Source organism: Chiloscyllium punctatum, chromosome 37, assembly GCF_047496795.1.
Source record: "Chiloscyllium punctatum isolate Juve2018m chromosome 37, sChiPun1.3, whole genome shotgun sequence".
In the NCBI taxonomy this organism is placed as follows: Eukaryota; Metazoa; Chordata; class Chondrichthyes; order Orectolobiformes; family Hemiscylliidae; genus Chiloscyllium; species Chiloscyllium punctatum.
The window spans coordinates 8,742,885-8,757,325 of NC_092775.1; the positions used below are offsets into that span (position 1 = coordinate 8,742,885).

Sequence of the window (14,441 nt, forward strand, 5' to 3'; positions counted from 1 at the left end):
AAGTGAGAGAAGCTGATCTCAGTAATCATGAAGATGCATTTGGCTCCACAGTAGCACTTCTCCCTCTATGTCAGAAGGCTGAGTTCAAGTTTCATTTCCAGAATTGAAAACATAATCCTGACTCAATGAGTCAAACTCTCACCTGAGTCAGAGGGTCACGGATTCAGGCCCCATCCCAGAGACTTCAGCATGCAATCAGGACTAACAATAACAGCGACACTGATGCTAATTGAGTCTCCCCCTCCTGCTCTCTCAGGTAAACACAAAAGATCCTACGGTACTATTTAGAAGAACAGAAACGTTCCCCCATTGCCCTGGGTCATATTTAATCCCTCTATTAAAATCACAAACATTTTTGCAATGAGACACATATTGCTGAAACCTTCCACCCTGTATTCATCAGCACAACACAAGAATGTCAAAGTTCAAACAAGCACAAGTTTACCACAGGAGAAAAGGGAGCTGATTACTGGGCACATCAACTCAAATTTGCTAAGGTTGTCATAAAGAAAGCAATGGGAAATTTGTAGGGTCCCAATTTATTTCAAAAAATTAGTTAGTTGCAATCAGCACATTTTCTCACTAGTATAAATTGAGATGGTGTGAAAATTGGCATTCTGGCATTGTCCTGATGAAAAGACTCAGCAACGTCTCTCTTTATAATAATATATACTTCTGTTCTATCAAATCACTGGAACAGTTAGTTGGTTCTTATCATGCCATTAGGTGAGATCATGCTGTGTATCAATTGGTAGCACTGTTACAACAGTGACTACACTTTAAAACAAAACTACTTAATTGGTTTCAAAGCTTTTTCATCACCATGAGATGGTGAAAGACGCTACAGAAATCCAAGGGTTACTTTCTTTCTAGGTTGCCAACTGTTGCTTTACATGGAGAATAAAATCTTTCAGGAATATTTGAATAAGACGAGTAATTTAGATTGATGTGCTACCTGTGAATATTCCTCTTTTAACTTAGTTAAAAATCACACAACACCAGGTTATAGTCCAACAGGTTTAATTGGAAGCCTGTTGGACTATAACTTGGTGTTGTGTGATTTTTAACTTTGTACACCCCAGTCCAACACCAGCATCTCCAAATCTTTTAATTTACATCACCAAAAAGGTTAAGTGTATTACAGTCTGTAGGATTTTATTGCATTTGAGCTGACTGCTAATTTATCTTTTCAATTATTCAAGGGAAAAAAATTAAAACCTCATCCACAGAAATAGCACTTCACTGAGAAGGTAGTCAATTCTCTGAGAGAAAGTGAAACAGTACTGATCTCTTCAAGGGCAAATTAGATGTCTTTCAGAAAATAATACTCTGGGAATCAGTACGTGAGTAAACATGGGTATGGCATGTAAAAAATTAAAAAATCACAACACCAGGTTCTAGTCCAACAGGTTTATTTGGAAGCACTAGCTTTCGGGGCGCTGCTCCTTCGTCAGGTGGTTGTGGGATGTGGTATGGCACGTTGTAAGTGTAACACAACTTGGCAGGAATAGGTGATTTGGCCCTACTTTTTCAAAACCTCAGCACCACGCGGATTTTCCTTGCCTTGTGTCCGATTTTGGTTTAGACAAGCTACTAAGATTCACACAACACCAGGTTATAGTCCAACATGTTAGCTGGAGGCACAGCTACCTGATGAAGGAGCAGCACTCCAAAAGCTAGTGCTTCCAAATAAACCTGTTGGACTATAACCTGGTGTTGTATGATTTTTAACTTTGTCCACCCCAGTCCAACACCGGTATTTCCACATCAAAGCTACAAACAGGTTGACCATGGTGATGAGTCAACAACGTAATTACTTTTATTGTGTTTGAACCTGATGCAGCATGGTCCTTTATCATCAAGCAGTTGAAGTGAAAATCCAGTTATTTGATGCATTGATGGTAGATTCATAATTCAATTAGGTCCAAGCTGTAAGTGACTTCTCTCATGATTGTAGAATCCACTACATGATCAGTAATGGCAGCCATAGAACTGGCAGTTGAAGCTGGTGTTTTGGAGCTTGGGGCAAGTTCTGCAGTTGTGTCATCTGGTTTTTCTTTGAGGGTATGTTGGATATTGTGAATTTCGTGTCGGTGGCCCTTGAAGTAGTCAGAGCAAATTTCAATGCTGACCACCATATGGGTCAATTGGTCGCACATTCTCCAAGGAGAAGTGCAGAGCTGGGTAGGGTTATTTTTTTGGGGCGTCCTTTCATTGTTTGTACAGGCTACCTTGAACCAAAGAATCAATTATATGCAGGTTGAGGTTGAGTTCGATTATGACTGCACCTTTGGTTTGGGGCAAGGACTACCACTTTAGGACTTGGTCGTATGTCCATAGGTCACATGTTACAGCTTAACCGACTCCAATAAATGTGTTTATTATGGAGGAAGGGTGGGTGAGGCTGTATTCTCTCCTGCTGTTTTTGAATGATCCCAGGGAGGTGGAAGCAAAAGATGCATTGACAGCTTCAATGAATGTTGAGGCAGGATGTTTCTCTGCTTCTCTGTTTGCCACAGCCCACATCATATTGTCATTGCACTATTTCTTTCAAAATTACCAAATTCTTGTAGATGCCACAATGGACTTTGTTGTTCCAATCTCTATCCATCCCTTTGAGATAGAAGTTAGCAGGGTTTATCACAAAAAGGGTGGATAAGATTTGAAACAGTTCCAAAGATGATTTCCAATCAGGTATCAGTTTCATTTTTGCTAATAAGGGATAACTAATCTGGCAAAAAGGATCAGAATTACTTCAAGCTAAGACCAAAAAAAACTGTCTATATTCCTGTTAGTTAGTTGATGAAGGAAGAATCTAATTTTTTTTAAATCAACCTGTTCAACGATGTCATGACACCTCTGGAGCAAGTGGGACTTCAACCTGGGTCTCCTGGCTCAGGTGTAGGGATATTACCAGTTCATCACAAGAGCCCTATATACGCCTAAGGGTTTTTAAAAAAATAAACCTATTCAGAGACATTATTACACACCTCTGGAACTGGTGCAACTTGAACTCTGGTTTCCTGGGTGAGAGGTAGGGACACTAGCTGTGCCACAAGAGCTCAAGGGCTGCTCAAATAATCACCCAAACAATACCCTATACCTGTACATACCTAACTTCAATCAATAGGTATTACATAAATACAGAACATTTCATGAATTCATTTATATATTACTGATGACCACTGAGTAAAATACTACCATGACCAACAATAATCCTATTTATTTAACCTCTATATTGACTTTGTCAGTGGTGTTAAAGCAGCAGAGCAGACTCTGTTGCATTCAATTTTGCTGCCCCTCGTCACTAGAGGGGGCCATTCACCATCTGTACCAACACTAGTGTTACAATGAAGGACATAGACTGCTAACAGCCTTAACTGCATATTGTCCAACCTTGAGTTCATCCTTCAACTAACTGATTTGCTACTATACTGCAATCAATGAAAATGTCAAGGCTCTTTTTGACAGCACTCAGTGCAGTTAAACGTCTGCCAAAGACAAGACAGCCAACAAATGACGGACAAAGCATAAGAACTTATGTCATACCCTCAAATCATCTTTTCCTTCAAATACACAAAATTCCAATGCAGAAACAGTATTCCTAATGGCATAAATAATGTCACAAAGTAAGTTTACCAGCTCTAAAAGCACTAGTTCAAACATAGGGAATTAGCAAAGATAATGAGTTCATTATACAATATGGATGAGCATAACCTTGAACGACCTCCTATTCCCCACCCAGCTTGGCATCAAAGGTTCACCAATGATTCAGAGACTTATTTTTGTTTATGTTGACATCTTCCTGAAGAGCTTCTTTCTGTGCCCTTCCAGCTCTGATCTATTGACCATCCATCGTCATAACTCCACCATTGAAACCACACCATTTCCTTAGCAAATTCACCTCTCTCTTCCTTTTCATCTTTAACCTCTCCCTCTAGCTAATTTTTCATCACAAATCTTAAAGCTTCCTTTATTGATTTAGTGTTAGATTGCTTATCTGTGAACAGCCTTCAGACATTTTACTTTGTTTAAGGTGCAATATAAATACAGGCTGCAGTTTGAAACAACGACTATCTCTGAAGTTAGATAGTTTCAAGACTATTCACTGTTTTGTACATCTACAAGATCTCTCTGCAATAATCTAAAAGCCAAAGCTTCTTCCAGCTCCTCTGCTGCAAAGATTCATTCTCAAAACTCTTCTCCCTAACCTATTACCAGTATTGCCAGCATTGGGCACAATTGTAAAATTATACTACACAGGAAGAGGTCACTCAACCCACCATGGTTGCGCCAGCTATTTGAAACAGCATTCCAGTTCATCTCAATCCCCTATGGTATGGTTTGAACAGTGAATAATTACATGCTCAGCCCTGAATACTATGGCACACAGTTTTCCTGTTCATTTGAAGCTACTTAAGCATATACAGTTACAAAGACCTTTTTATATTTAACATTGCTTGGATGACTTAAGTTTTAAAGGATTGTGGAAAATTGATTGATTCCACGCTTTGTGAAAATACCTGGAGTGGTTTCTTGAAAAAGGGGTCATTGAAAGTTCATTGTGGATACTGGAGACAGTTTCTTTAAACAAAGCTTTCTGTAGAATGCCTGAGTGGTGAAAACTGCTTGCTTTGCTGTAGATTCTACTGGGGCTCTGGCTGCCTTGGAAAAGTACATGTGTTATCTTGTTAAGTTGGAGGAAAGCCTGTTAAGAACAAACTGAGTTGGAGGAAAGCTAGCTAAGACCAAGATGTCCAGCTTATCACTCTCATCTTTGAAAAGAAAACTCTCTTACTCGAGTTCAGGGTGAAACATATTAGTTATTTTGGAAGTGTGAAGAAATATCTCAAGATTGGAATGCCTGAGCAAGCTGTGACTGTAAAATATCAGAAGCAACTTTTTAAAAAAGCAGACCTTAACTAAAGTTACAAGTGTTACATTTTGAGGTCAGTTTCCATTTCCCTCAATGACGCAAAGACCATAACAAGGGAGCAAAACGTTCAACTTCGAATGAGGATGTTCACAGGATGACACCAGGAAGCAATTCTTCACACAAAGGGTAATGGAAAACTGAAACTTTCCTGACCAAAATGCTGCTGAGTGGAGTTGATCAAACGTTTCAACATTTCAAAACTAAGACTGATAGATTTTCTTTAGATTAGATTAGATTAGATTACTTAGTGTGGAAACAGGCCCTTCAACCCAACAAGTCCACACCGACCCGCCGAAGCGCAACCCACCCAGACCCATTCCCCTACATTTACCCCTTCACCTAACACCACGGGCAATTTAGCATGGCCAATTCACCTAACCTGCACATCTTTGGACTGTGGGAGGAAACCGGAGCACCCGGAGGAAACCCACGCAGACACAGGGAGAATGTGCGAACTCCACACAGTCAGTCGCCTGAGGTGGAAATTGAACCTGGATCTCTGATGCTGTGAGGCAGCAGTGCTAACCACTGTAGATGAGGGTATTATGGACAAGGACGGTAAATTGAGTTAAGATATACGTTTACAATGATCTAAAAGAAGCAGTACAGGCTCATGGGGCTGAACCCCGTGCACCAATATTTCAAATTAGAGAAGTTAACTTTTGGGCAATATCTTCGCGTTAGAATTAAATAAGGCAACATTACAACAGTAGTGTAATGATTTCCACATATGGATTAAACCTTATTTTAAAGAAGTATAATGTAGTAACCAAGCAGTAAGTCTCTGAAGATATAATGAATGTTGATAACATAAGCTTTTATGTCATTAGGGATGCATTTTGTTCCAAGGATGGGATTTCAGTGACAGCCACCACAAAGTTTTAGAATGATTTGAGCAAGTATGGTTGGCATGCCTACACAAACTAACTAGTTCCATATTCTTCCTGTTTTTAACTAACATGGTTTTTTTCTTATATTCATATAATTATCCAAAGCCCTTTTGATCTAAACCTGTATCTTGTCACAGCCTTTGAACAGACCATTAGTTGTGCCATTGGAAGGACACATGAAATGATGGAGTAAATGACTGCTCAGAAAATGGCACTACCACAGCGTCAGCAGCTTCCCTGACAGTAAAAAAAACTCGAGGTGAGTGGGAATTTGCAGGGTTTGACATGAAAATATTTGCTGGGCCAAACCATTTGCCCAGTTTACAGAAGAACAGGGGGGTACAGAAAGGGGAACTTTTTTTTTTAAACTGATGGCAGAGGATACCATGCTGAACTGAGAGTCTGGCTTGCACTCCTGCTACAGTTTTAACTGAGATAATCAGGTACTAGCGATGTAACCAAACATCTCTGTCACAGGAAATAACAAAATCAATTATGGGGCTGGAGTTATCAGAACTTGTATAGGAACAAGCCCCCATACGGAAGGACTACAATTTAATCCTTGTGGAAGAAGCCTATTGATTGGTACCTGAACCGTGAAATACTATCTGGCTGCATATGGATTGAATATTCACATGTGTCTGTAAGAAACATACTATGGAATCATAGGAATTTGTTTAAAATCTCAGGTGAGGGAAGAAATGAGAGATATGGACAGTGAATTACACTTGGTCAACTGATGCATTTTTTAAAAAAAAATTCTGTTTTTGGCACTGACACCGGCTAAGCCAGCATTTTGTTATCCATCGTCAGCGACTCAGTGAAGGCTGGGGCTGTGCCTTCACTTTGAACTGCAATGGTCACGTGAGGGGGAACGATAAGTCGATACAGAGGAAGGTTGTCAAATGACTTTGAAGTGCTTATCTTTTTGTAAACTGCCAGATTATCAAAGAATTAAAATGTGCAACAATCAGGCTGAACATTATTTCAATTTGTTTCTCGGAATCATACACCAGCTGAATCTTTTGCCTCCAGTATCATTTTGCTTCAGTAACAGTTAGAAGATCACTAGTTCAAGTCCCACTTCTGCATATAATCCAAAATGACACATTAGTGCAGTACAGAGGGAGTTTTATATATTGGAAGCCGTATTTTCTGAGTTGAATGTTAAACGTCAGTCAAGCCTGTTCATTTATGCAGACAAAGTGGATCCCAAGACACCATTTGAAGACTACTGACTTATGTCTGAACCAACAGTCATTCCACAATCAAAACAAATTAAATGGTTATTAATTTCCGGTATACACCCAATGGACCAAATGCCGTTCTTTTGCACAGACTCATTGCTATGAAAGGTACCTTGCTTGTCCAAATTAACTCTGGTGCCTGCCTATGTTACATCAATGTTTTTATTCTCTAATGGATCGTGGGCTAGCATTCAATGCCCATCCCTGACTGTCCTCGTGGTGGTGGTTTTGAGTGGCCTTCAGAAACAGCTGCAGTCCATGAGGTGGAGGTATGTCCATAGTGCTTTTAGGAAGATCGTATCAGGATTTTGGTCCAGCTACAATGAAGGAAGCGATACAGTTCCAAGTAAGGATGGTGAGTGGTTTGGATAGGAACCTGCAGTTGCCGTTGTTCCCATGCGCCTGCTGTTCTTGCCCTTCTGGCTTTGGAAGGTTCTGTTGAGGGAGCCTTCATGAGTTACACAGTTGACGTGGCTGCTACTGTGGTGAAGAGACTGAATGTTTAGGTTGGAGGGTAGGGTGCCAACCACACAGGCTGGATGACGCCAAGCTCCCGGCATGTTGTTCCCCAAGCAAGTGGGGAATATTCCATCACATTCCTGACTTTTGCCTTTTAGATAGTAGGTAGGCTGTTGATGAGTTAGTCACCTCAGAATTCTCAAACTCAGCCCTGCTCTGTATTTACATGGTTGATCCAGTTCAGTTTCTGGGCAATGGCACCCTGTCAGATGTTGATAGAGGGGGCTTCAGTGATTCTAGTGACATTGAATATCATGGGGCAATGGCAGGATCTCTCTCATTGGAGATAGTCACTGCCAGGTACTTAAAAATAATGAATACTGTGGGACATCTAAACATGACAGGTACTACATAAATGCAAATTATTTCTTTAATTGGTGCCCTGCAACTCTGAGCGAGCCATCAGGATTGTGTTACATGTTGACTTTAGTGTCTATAAAGAGTCATTGTATGCCCAGTGCTGTCAGCCACAGATTTTCTTAATATAAACCTGCTGTAACAGGATCATAAATCCCCTTTAATATTTCTGGAGCTTACTACCATAAGATGCAAAAGGGAGCACTGGAAATTCAACCACATTAACAATTCAAAAATTATGAATCATCAAACACGACTGTAGTACAATCACAGATTGATGAGAGAAAAACATTTTAAAATTAAAAAGTTATTGCCCACTGGCATATTCACACAGGAAAAGGCACCTGAAATGCCAGGTCTCCTCTCATAAAGATCTCTAAGCCACTTGATTAGATTACACCATGTAATCACTCCCAGGTAACCATTATTCTATCAACAGTAATATTTTTCTTTTAGTCACACATCTCAACAACAATCGCCAGTTCTGCTGTGTGAAAGTACTGAAAAGAACCAGAAAAGATCCTGATTTTCCCCAAACATTCACTAAAGTACGTAGATGATAAATAAGGATGCAGGGGAGGGAGCAAAGAGGATGGAAAACAAGCTCGGGGTCCCTCCTAACATGCATAAAATCTCATTCTAATAACTTCCCCAGACTCAACTGTAGGCTATTACCCACTTGCAGGTGCATGATTTAGGAGACTTTATGGAAAAAAAACACTTCTGCGCTGCTCAAGAAAAGTGGAAACGTCTCGAAGAGATGTTTTTTTAAAATTACACTTAAAAAATCACCTAGGCGCAATTATGTGCTGTTCGATTGCTTTTTTACTGTTATTTAGATTTTAAAACTGCAAGGACTGATATCATCAGAGGATTGAGCTTGACACCAGGCAGAGCTGAAATAACACACTTAAGGTGAGCCCCATTAGATTAATGACTGCTTCTTACGTGTTAACTTAGCTCCCTTCCTGTTACAGCCAGACACTTAGTCATGCTGGTACCTCCAATGACATCACTACTCAGAGTTTTGGACAAAAACATCCAGGAATGAATAGAAAAAAGAAAACCTTCACTTGGACCATTACTCTCTCTGAAGAACTGCATTGCTGGATCGTATGTAATTGGTACCTCCTGAGATCAGGAAAGGTGCTATTAAAATGCAAACTCTTTCAGCCAAGGGTCAGCTGTAGCACTTTTGCCTGAGGCAAAGGGTTGGGGTTCAAACGTCACTCTAGCAGGTGCCATTTTTGGGATGCAATGTTAAACCCCTTTCTGTTCTCTCTGGCGATGTGCAGCATGATCATGCAGAACAACAGGGGAGTAATTTACATGCTTCCTATAACAGAGACTACACTTTGAAAGGAGTATTCCCTCAGCTATGTACTGCTTTGGGTCACTCACTGGAGGTGAAAGATCATATTAACTGCAAGATTTTTTTAGATTTGGTACTGCAGATCACTTAGCCAAGTGAAACATTACTGCAATCCTTCAAGGGTAAGACTTGATTTTTAACAAGTCCTTCCCGATCCTCCTTTCAGGCCACGCTGCTTCTTTGAGTGAAGTACACAAATGGAGCTTGAAGACGGTTCCAAAGGTGACAACCGTTCTCCAACTGGGAGTCTCAAGAGGGCAGATGAGGCCTGGGTTAAACCTCTGATCCAAAAGAATACATCGCTGACAATGCAGCACTCAGGCAATACCTCGCTAGAATGTCAATGGTGATTTTTCTGCTTAAGTTCTGCAGCAAGACTTGAGCCCACAACTTTCTAACTCCTGGATCATGTGTAATTGGTACCTCCTGAGATCAGGAAAGGTGCTATTAAAATGCAAACTCTTTCAGCCAAGGGTCAGCTGTAGCACTGTTGCCTGAGGCAAAGGGTTGGGGTTCAAACGTCACAGGAGTGTCAAACGTCAAAAGAAGCAGGAGTGCTGCAAATTAAGTTGTGGCTGACACACTCAAGCCACTCAGTAACATCAAAGACTTAATTGGCAGGCCATCTGCAGCCACCTTAAACATTCACTCCGGCCATCATGGCATTGTACATTACAGTACCTTGCCGAGGTTTCTTTAGCGACAACTTGCAAACCCATAACCCTGAACATTTGAAAGGACAGGGATAGAAGGTGCATGAAAGACCATCACCTTCAAGTTTAGATCCAAATCACACATCCCGAATTAGACATATAACTTCATTGAGTCAAGATTCAGGAAATGTGGCAGTATCCACACCACATGGACTGCAGAAGTTCTTAAAGTCACCTCAGTATCACCACAATCATAATGGCAACTGGGATTGGCAACAAAGACTACTCTTGGAAGTGATACCTATATCCAGGGAACGAATAAAAATTAAACATTCGCCCTCCTAGAACTCTGGTTAATATCTAGCATTCTGTAAAACTACTTTATTGATTGGCAATCTCTTGGGCCACCCATAAAATCCATCAGTACACAAAGACTAGGTTCTCTCTCCCTGCCTTCCCCAACTCCAAAAAACATGTATGATTCTTGATCTGTATTTGAGTAACTGCCTTGAAGGTTGATATTATTCTGTAATTGAGGGTTACAAAGGAACACTCAAGTCTTACCCACAATCAGTTGGTTGAGGAAATGGAGCCCTATGACCACTAAGCTACTGGGACAAACTCTACCTTGCATTTCTAACAAAACTGCCAAATGCCTGTGGTTTCTGCATCTTTACCCTTCAGCAATATAAACAACCAACCATCTGTGGAAATAATCCTTCCCGAATTGCTTGGAGATACAAGAACATTTAGACGAAAGAGCAATGTTAAGACTTCAGTAGATTTTACCCAAAAAAAAACACGGGTCAATCATTTTCTCTGCATCTCTAATACCCACTCCCCCCCCACCCCATGTGTATTTCTTAAATAAATCACGTCACTCATACAAAACTTTCTCACCCACAGCAGTCCATCCATTTGACGTATTGGACAGTTTTAGCCTCGTTAATCAGAGATTATGAGGGGGTGAGGTAATGAAGTTGGCCATTTTCTTTCAAAGTGCTGCCGTTTATTATGGTGTCTGTCACAAGCTTTTCCTTGCATTAACCATTTCGCAAACTTAACTTATCATGGGTCCTGATTAAAAGAAACATTCACACAGTGGTCAATTGTCATTGAAAGCCTCAACTGAAAATGCTGCTTTTCTGAAAAAAAGTTATATCAACAATTAAATTAGAAGAAAAACATTCACAACTTGAATCAAAGCCATTAAAACAACCACATGAAAACAAATGAGTGCTGATTGACAAAAAATGTTTCATAGAGCTTGGTATTTGGGCAGAAACTTCCTTTTGGAATTAGTGGTTTATGGCATTGATAATACTGCAATGGCTCATTCATGGAGGAGTTCATTAAACCTTGTTGTGAAAGGATTTTCTGGGCTTGTTGAAGTTGCTCATAGCTTAGTTGATTTTACAGCACTACTTAATTTTAGAGATGGTTATTGTTCCTGCATCACAGCTTCTGCAAAATATATTCCGTCCCCTCTTGCCTCCTCCCACTTGTCCTGTCTCTCAATTGTATCAAAATATGAGTAATATGGTGGTAATAACATAGACCTCTGCAGATTATCTCCTGTACTGCTACATAAAATCCATTTGAACTACTGCTTTGAAATTTAGTTATGTGAATATCAGCAGACACACACTTGTGTGGAATTTCCTTTCTGTCATTTTCAAAGAGGTGGTGAGCTACTAATTGAACTGCCTCATTAAAACAGTGGACCCATACCCCCTCCAAACCCTTCCTATTCATATACCCATCCAGATGCCTTTTAAATGTTGCAATTGTACTAGCCTTCACCACTTCCTCTGGCAGCTCATTCCATACACATACCACCCTCTGCGTGAAAAGGTTGCCCCTTAGGTCTCTTTTATACCTTTCCCCTCTTACCTATGCCCTCTAGCTCTGGACCTCCCCATCCCAGGGAAGAGACTGTCTATTTATCCTATCTGTGCCCCTTCATGATTTTGTAAACCTCTATAAGGTCACCCCTCAGCCTCCGACGCTCCAGGGAAAACAGCCCCAGCCTATTCAACCTCTCCCTATAGCTCAAATCCTCCAACCCTGCAACATCCTTGTAAATCTTTTCTGAACCCTTTCAAGTTTCACAACATTGTTCTGATAGGAAGGAGACCAGAATTGCACACAATATTCCAAAAGTGGCCTAACCAATGTCCTGTACAGCCGCAACATGACCTCCCAACTCCCGTACCGGTTTGGTAGCTCAGTGGTTAGCACTGCTGCCTCACACCGCCAGAGACCCGGGTTCAATTCCAGCCTCCAGTGACTATCTGTGTGGAGTGGGGCATGGATAGGATAAATAGGCAAAGTCTGTGGGTGGCATGGTGGTTAGCACTGCTGCCTCACAGCGCCTCAGGTGACTGACTGTGTGGAGTTTGCACATTCTCCCCGTGTCTGCGTGTGTTTCCTCCAGGTGCTCCGGTTTCCTCCCACAGTCCAAAAATGTGCAGATTAGGTGAATTGGCCATGCTAAATTGCCCGCGTTAGGTGCGGGGGTGAATGTAGGGGAATGGGTCTGGGTAGGTGCGCTTCGGCAGGTCGGTGTGGACATTTTGGGCCGAAGGGCCTGTTTCCACACTGTAAATAATCTAATCTACTCAATACTCTGACCAATAAAGGAAAGCATACCAAATGCCTTCTTCACTATCCTATCTACCTGTGACTCCACTTTCAGGGAGCTATGAACCTGCACCCCAAGGTCTCTTTGTTCAGCACAACTCGCTAGGACCTTACTATTAAGTGCATAAGTCTTGCTAAGATTTGATTTCCCAAAATACTGCATCTCACAGTTATCTGAAATGAACTCCATCTGCCACTTCTCAGCCCATTGGCCCATCTGATCAAGATCCCGTTGTAATCTGAGGTAACCTTCTTCTCTGTCCACGACACCTCCAATTTTGGTGTTATCTGCAAACTTCTAACTGTACCTCTTATGGTCACGTCCAAATCATTTATATAATTGTCTTCCAGATATTTATCAACCTGGAGCAGATTTAATGTGAACCCGGGCCTCCTGATTCAAAGGTAAGGATAGCACATGCTGTCACAGAGCCCTAACATGTCTCTCTCACCTACCACTGCCAAGAGACCAGACCAGCTGTCACAAGTTCATTGCTTGCAAATAGTTTAAAAATGTCTGGTTACAGGATAATACAGACACTTAATCCTAACCCAGATTTTCAATACCTCCAGACTCAAATTTTCCCAATACTATGATTACTTAAAAAAAGGACCAGAAGTAGGCCATTCAGCCCATCAAATGTGCTCCACCATTCAATCAGATTATGGCTGATCTGATAATCCCCAACTCCACGTTCGTGCCTTTTCACTATAATCCTCTATTCCTTTTTGATGAGAAACCTGTCTAGCTCAGCCTTAAATATAATGAACAATCCAGCCTCAACAGCAAACTGAGGAAAGGGATTCCACAGAGTCACTGCCATCAGAAAGGAAATGCATCCTCATCTCGGACTTAAATTATGTCTTTAGTCTGAGACACTCCCACGAGCAGAAGAAATCGTTCCTATCCTTGTCAAATGCCCTAAGAATATTTGCATGTTTCGATGAGGTCACCTCTAAATGTTCTAAATTCTACTAAGTACAGGCTCAACCTCTCCTTATAAGACAGACCGTCCATTCCTACTACCAACATAGTAAACTTTCTCTGGACTGCCCCCAATAGAAGTGCAAATTTCTTTAGATAAGGGCCCAAAGTTGTTCACAGTTTTCCAGCTGTGGTCTGACTAGTGCCTTGAATCATTTTAGCAAAATCTTCTTCTTTAATGCTCCATTCCCTGTGAAACAAGGCTAACACTCCATTTGCTTTCCTGCTGAGCTTGAATGCTAGCTTTTAATAACTCATGGATTAGGACTCCAAAGGCCCTCAGTTTTGTGGCTTTTTCTGCAGTTTTTCTTCATTTAAATAATATTCAACTCCACTACTCTTCCTCACTTGTTTCATCTGCCATGATTTTGCGCACTAGCTTAAAATCTCTACCTCTTTGTGGACTCTGCGCCATCTTTATCACTGGCCTACACAATCTGTTTTAAAAATATCATTGCAAACACTCTTTCCTCATCTGAGTCATTAATATGTTGTAAATAATTGTGGCTCCAATCCCTGTAGCACACTACTAGGACAAGTTATCATCTTGTATCCCAACTTTTTGCCTTCCATTAATGAGCAATCCTCTATCCATGCTAATACATGCTCCTATCTAGTCTCCTAGCTTCCACCCTCTGCAATCTTACTGTATCTGATGCCCATATTCCAATTCAAATTCCCTCAGCCATCACTCTGCATTCACTGTTTCATACTGGTGTCCAATCCAGCAATGTACATCCGTACTTTCATGTCGGGAGCCTCACGTTCCCCTAGCGATGTAATCTCCTCCATCTCTAAAAGAGGCTTCATTCCTTTTCTTTAAATGAAAAATGAGAGGA

At 41.0% G+C, this 14,441-nt stretch overlaps 1 protein-coding gene across 1 annotated transcript in view; it reads right to left on the bottom strand.

Annotated features, from left to right (window-relative positions):
• Window positions 1–14,441, bottom strand: part of uqcc1 (ubiquinol-cytochrome c reductase complex assembly factor 1) — a 129,318-nt gene that overhangs the window by 75,962 nt on the left and 38,915 nt on the right. The window lies entirely within an intron of this gene.